The sequence below is a fragment of the Parambassis ranga genome, chromosome 12 (assembly GCF_900634625.1).
Source record: "Parambassis ranga chromosome 12, fParRan2.1, whole genome shotgun sequence".
NCBI classification, from domain to species: Eukaryota; Metazoa; Chordata; class Actinopteri; family Ambassidae; genus Parambassis; species Parambassis ranga.
Genome location: NC_041032.1, coordinates 11,451,092 through 11,457,795, shown reverse-complemented (window position 1 = coordinate 11,457,795; position 6,704 = coordinate 11,451,092). Strand labels below are relative to the sequence as shown.

The following is a 6,704-nucleotide window of genomic DNA, read 5'->3' as shown; positions in this document are numbered from 1 at the left end:
TCATATCAGCTGTCGCTATAATTAACCTGCAAATGAACATTTCCACGAGTAACTATTGATGACGGGCCAAAGAGAAAACCTGACTGCTTCTGCCAGTCTGTACTCTGCAACAGATTGTTTATGAGAATCATCACTCTGTACCACCACCACCAAAACGCAAGGAGACTCTGTAACTCTAACACACTAATGTGACATATCTATTCTTTTAGGTTTTGAAAGGAGAATTGTATCAGATAGTCATTGAGTTAATAAAATAGAATAATATTGGACCTGGAGAGCTTTTAATGAGGCCCCCCAAAAAACCTCTCTTTACCTTCAGCTTTGTCACTTTAAGCAAGACCCCACTCCAGAGTGAAAAATGGCTCCAAAAGCCTCCAAATACTGGGAAAGGCTTTTACTGCTCATGTATTTATTCATCCAACCTGTCAAAGACGGTGACCAGGCCAGCCACTGAACAAACCTGGGAAAGCAGAGACACAGAGATAAAGACGGGATGAATAAAAAGCACAGCACAGCTTGAAGGTCACTCAGACATTGCAAACTCCTCCACCCCTCCCTATGGATGTGGACTCTGAAAAAAGGTCATCCTCTCAGCCTGTGTATCACACTGTCTGAGATCCCTTATCTTGGGGTCTCGCTTCTATCCCTCCTCTAGAATTGTGAATGACAATCCATTACGCTGCTCTCTGTGGTTGTACCATGACCAGCTTAACCTCTGACCGTGGATTTTATAGGATCCCTTGACAGAGAAAGCAGTAGCCATTGATGTGGAAAATAATTTCATCCATCCATATTTTCATGAGAAAATGTTTCTGAGAAGTGAAAGTGTGAAATAAGCTTCAACGTACGATTCATTTACTGATGCAGCTTTGAATACTGGCAGACATGAGTGAGTCAACCCTGTGAGAGCTGACAGAACTGGTGACATCATGAGCTGACCCGTCACTTTGAATTCCACAGTATTTCACTTTGGTGTCTTGTGTAAGCGCGACAGCCTAGTTGGGAATGGATGACAGTTCACTGTTAATAATTCAGCAGCAAATAAAAGCCATATTGCAGCAAATTACCTCACTGTAGCATCCCCCCTCATTTGCTGGAGTTGTGATTATGAAGTCATGGGGTAGATCTGTCGAGAGTGTGACTGCAAAGAAAACACATTACATCATCAATTAGTGGCTTCGCAGTATAATCATTTTCCATACAAGTGTGTTTGACATGCAGTAAATACACCAGCTGTGTCACTTCACATCACATTTCACTTGAATTTTTTATCTTTATCTTAAATCTATAAATTATATTATGTGTTATTCCAGTGGAGCTTAATTCAGGCAGTTCCATTCCCCGTGTAAAACTCCCCACGAGCTGTTTTATTATCAAACCACAGTGACGACCATGATAAATAAAAGAAACCACACTGCAGCTCTGTTGCCTGTGCAACAACCTTCCTGAAAATGAGTGGATCGTTTCTTGTGCTTTCTGAAACCTGTGGGCAGATGGTAGAATAGTAGTGTCGGGAGCTAATACAAAAGTTGAATTGAATAGATAAATCTCTCGTCTGCCATTACCGATTGTCTGAGATCCTTCGAGCTGTGCAGTGGAGGTCAATAATAGCTTGATCTGCTGCTGTGAGAATTCTGTGAGCCACAGCTTTAGGTTTTCTGTGTTTGTGAATGCATCTTGTCTGTGTAAAGGAACTCAAGCACAATGCACATGCTCCGTTTTCTTTCTCCGAGGCAATTAAAGCCCTAAAAAGATTATACAAACACACAAAATAAACACACATATTCTCTCTCTCCAGCTCTGTTGTCCTTGTAGCTACCGTGCAGACATGTGTGGGTGGTTATTGTTTGAAGGAGCTCATTTGAATATGTGGCCGCTGTTTGTGCTGTTTCTCCAAACAGTATCAGGAGGCATTAATGTGTGTCTAAGCCACAAGGACTTGTGAGCAATTTAAATTGAGAGATGACTGTTTTTATTTCGCATCACTCCCAATAATGAACACTGAAGCTCTGGCAATAACAAAACCCATTTCTGCTGAATGCTTACTCTTTTGTGTGGGCATGTGGGCGGTTTCAGAACTCATGTATACCCTCAGACTGTAATGCGATGTTGTTTTGAGCTATCATGATTCAATACATTTGATGAATATAACAATACACAGCTTAATTATTTAAAGTAAAAGAGAGCAATGCAATGTTGTGGTTGCATATACATTGCACATACTGCTCCTCCATCTTGTGTTTGTTTACACAAAGATCTGCAGTCTATGTGTTTTAAGCACTCAGTACACTCTGCATTATGACAGTATGCATAGTCGAAATAAAATAAGAAATTTATATTTCATCCTTAAATGTTAAGTTAAAATTTCTGTAACTTAAAAAACTGGCGCATCTACCAGATATTGATTGAATATCAGCAGCAGACCATTTCATTCCAGCTATTCAGTTGCAGGTTAGCTACAGTCCTGAATGAGGCAGAGAGCCTTGAGCTCTGGTTACCATCTGTGCCCCAGCCAGCACATTCAACTTTCATTTCAGCCTTGTCAAAAACAGGAACCAGTGCAGTTGTGAAAAGCAAAACAAAAGAATGTATACTGTTAACCAACTTCAAGGAAGAAACAGTGAGAAAACATTGAGTGCAGCCAGGCTATTTTATATAGACTAAAGCGTAAAGTGTTACACATGCAAAGTCTAGCTGCCAATGTACTGACTCCTGACCTCAGACTTGTATGTGCATGGATCTGAACACAGCCTGCGCTTTGTGCAAAGTCTTTGTAAAGATCATAAATAGCCTTGGTGCCACTATTGTTCATGCGGCGCATGGGTTTTCATCTCAACAACAAAAAACAATGCCATACTTTAAAAGAGAAGCCATATGCAGGCAAACTGAATGAGTCTGTTTATGTGTGTCACCTGCAGTGTCTTTGTATGGTTGTGTGTGTCAGCACTTAGTACTGATTTGCACATAAGTATGCAGTTGCAGGCACATGAGCTGGCTTTGAAAAGGCTAAATGAGCAAGCAATTTCATTGACCTCCGATGTGTAGTAGTGTGTGCGTGTGTGCGGGTGTGTGCGTGTGGTTGCAGCTCAACTTCTTACACAGTGTACTGGGCACACCTGGAGAGACCAATGATGTCTGATTTGTGTGGTGTGTTTAATAAGTATAACAGCAAAACATCAAAACAACAAAGCTTCATGACAACTGCATTGTAATATATACAGTAGATGTATATATAAAAGGATAAAAAAACAAACAAACACACAAGAATGAAGGTTAACCAAGGACTGCAAGCTATCTGATGCTTTGATGTGATTTTTCTAACGTGCTTGTTAATTTACAGCAGCTAAAGTGGGCACACCGCCACAGAGCAGCACGATAAACTTGTGACCATATCTCACCCTGTTTGCTAGGGCTTGGCAAATGAAATGGATTTATCTCTAAATCAACAACGTATACCTCTAATACATCATTGTATCCAGTGAAGGCAAAGTATCTTCATCTCATCCCTCAAACATTTTGCAACCTCGCCTAGGAGGGCAAGGTTGTGAAAAGAAGAAACTACACAAGATAACAACATAGACAAGATTGTTGTTCTTATGCGCGTCTGTTGAGGTCCTCATGCTAAGCTAAGCAAAACAGATACATTCTCAGCATCAAAATGCATGTATGACAGTTCTAGCCCCCAGTCCTGGAGGGACAGGTCTGTTCCTGCAGGACTAAATTGGCTGTCAAAGCTGCCACTGACGACCCTTCACACAGACAGCCCTCTCATATTTCTCCTGTAATATGAACTAGGGGGGAGAATGGGGGGGAAGTGTAGACGGAAAAAAGAAATAACAAAAAAAAAACGCAATTACCACTCCTTTTTCGTATGTTATCTATGAAGGTAAAAACAGAGAGCAGCTGTTGTTATAATGATTCCCCCCCAAAACTCATTTTCCACTTGCACAATAGTCATGGGTGTGCAGGATTCTATTACCTGAGCCGCATAAGACTGTCAAAACACCTCCATATTAGATGTAATACTATTTTTTTTCTTATTAAAATCCCCTTTAGTATTCCGACTCCCCAGAGGCCACAGAGCTTGAATTACATCGCATCTTCTTGCCCATAGGTCTTCAGACTATTTTGTTTTTATCATTATTTACCTTTCTTTTACATGCATACAGTACAATATTACAGTACAGCTTACACCGATCATCAGTGCACTGCACGAAAGCTTAATTAATCTTTTGAAGCACTGAAACCTTGGGTTTTGTTATTGTATGTTTGCATATTCCGTTGTAGTGAAGATGTGGTCTGTATCTCCTGACCTACATTTAACTACAGTTAGGACAGATCCATTACAATATCAATATTCTGATAAGTCACAGATGTGGCAGGGATGTTCTTTGGGATCACTAAAAATAACACACACATGCCAAAATCTGTGTTTTTGTGTCATACCAAACTACACTGGATATAAGAGTCTTCTCCAATGAGTGACTTTAACACTGACAGCCACCCACAGTGACAGGCTGATGTCTCCGCCCCTTGTCTGGCCTGATTTCCTCATTAAATGCACTGCTATGACACGGTTGAGGTGATCGATGACACCGTCTCATCCTTGTGAGCACCTGACATGATTTATCATTCACCCTTCCTCGTCTCACATACCTTCTGTGCAACATCTTGTCTATTTCGTTGTGTATGATGTGGATAACAGAGGTAGGTCACAATCAGGTGTGGATGGCTGTAAACACCTTTGGTACATTACAATCGAGAACTTTCCTGGAGCATCGTTCCTGAGCTTCATCTGACTTCATGTTAGGACATTTCCAGCAGATGATAAATGACAGGCAATGCCCTCACTCACAAACTAAATAGGCGTGCCTTCCTTGTGAAGCCATCCTTCCTCCTGCAACACAGGAGGAGGTGATTCACCAACTCCAAGGAGGCAGATAAGCCCCCGATGACTTGTATGACACATGAACTTCTCACACTCTCATTATCCGTGATCCATCGCTGAAACTCAGACGACCTGTTCTGCTATAGCTGAGGCGCAGATGACTGACCAGATGAATCACAATTAAACACTTCTTTCCTCTCCTCAGTCACCGTGCACTGCGGCAGCTACATCACAGAGAGTTATCAGTGTGAGGCAGCCCTCAGTGTAAATGAAATGCATACAGACAGAGAAGCTGTCAGTTAGCCTATTCAGAGGGAGCGTATCCATCTGTGTCTCCTCCATCGAGGACGAGCAGCAGCCCATCGCCACTTAAAGGGAGATTCCACCTCCTTTCTACAGTCTGATTATCATGTTCTTCATGCATAAATCTGCTTTCCAGCACAGCCCTGTGCTTCTTAATCCTGTCTTGGGGAAAAAAGTTGCCATTAATAGGGACACAGGAATGAAGGGCACAGACAGCGAACATGCTTCTCTGCAGTGGGACTGTTTGCCGTTTTTCTTCACATGCACAAGAAGCAGAAACATGTAATGTGTGCCAGGTGTGGCACGTCCACACACAAACACACCCTCAAAGGCACAAATGCTATTGGATTTCCATACCTTCCTCTGGTGTAATGAAATGCAGATGCTCTTTTGTGCTCCAGACAGTGTTGCTTTCTAGCATGCAATCACCGGATTACCATGCCCTGCATGACGCCGCTGCATAACTGGGTTGTCTCAGCTGGGACTGTTGAACAACAACAACATTTGATGCAATTATAACTTGTGACTCAAAATTCCTGCCTCTGAGAAAGACAATTTTACTTATTCTTTACATGACTGTTAGGAATAAAACCCAAAATATCAGCTGTTAATCACTCAAGTGCTTTTATTCCTGCAGGAAGTAGCAGTCACACAAACAGACAGTAGCCTCTGTAGGAGTGCTCAAGGTCTTTTCAGAGCAGCTCCCTTCTTCTGATTCTCTGTTATCTAACAGACACAGCTTCTCAGAATACACACATCTTAGAATAGGTACAAGCATAATCATATATGACAGTAACATATCATGTATGAGATCATAGGAGTAACATCACGTATATTTCCATAGTAAGACATATGGATAGACTGTCTCCACAAAGTCCAGCAGACCATGCTGCTGACACAGGTTAGGTTGTTTCCAGAATTCTTCCAACAATGACTTTACTGACAATGCTCAGATCAAGCAATTATCTTTTTTCTTTGTTTCTTCTGGGGATGAACTTGTCTTTTAAGAAGCCAGAAATAAGCCATCCATGACTAAGTGGGTGTCCACTTGTTATTAAATGAGGATCTTATGTAAGTGAACCTTAATAGGCTACAACTAGAGCATCAAAGTTACTTCTGTGGTAGTTAAATGCTTTTCCCTCATTAAATGTCAAAAGTTAAGCGTGCATATGCGTCATGCTGGGAGGGTTTCCATCACGTGGGTGTTAAAGTGTTTCAGGCCCTCTTGCGGTAAACACATCTATTTAGAGTCTTAGCTCATTGCCATTAAAAATTCATTAGGAGTCCTGACTCGTACTTTTATAAAATATATGTTATAGAAACAGTGCAGAAATCCGTATCACAGTTCAACTGGCAGATTAATTATCCAAAAAAGAGTGCATTGCAAGCTCTTTCACCTTTGTCACACGCCACTTGTTAGCAAAGAAAAGCCTAACAAGATACTCTTCCACTCCTCTTTCTACAACTAATTGGGCCCCTAAAACCACTGCTTCCCTGGTAATTGTGGCATTGT

At 41.4% G+C, this 6,704-nt stretch overlaps 1 long non-coding RNA gene across 1 annotated transcript; it reads right to left on the bottom strand.

Moving 5' to 3' along the window:
• Positions 1-339: 339 nt before the first annotated feature.
• LOC114444248 (uncharacterized) lies at positions 340-5,674 on the bottom strand. The gene is made up of 3 exons (XR_003671531.1): positions 5,549-5,674; positions 1,068-1,141; positions 340-460 (listed from the first exon to the last, which is right to left on the bottom strand). It is a non-coding gene; the product is annotated as an uncharacterized LOC114444248 (long non-coding RNA).
• Between the last annotated feature and the right edge of the window lie 1,030 nt (positions 5,675-6,704).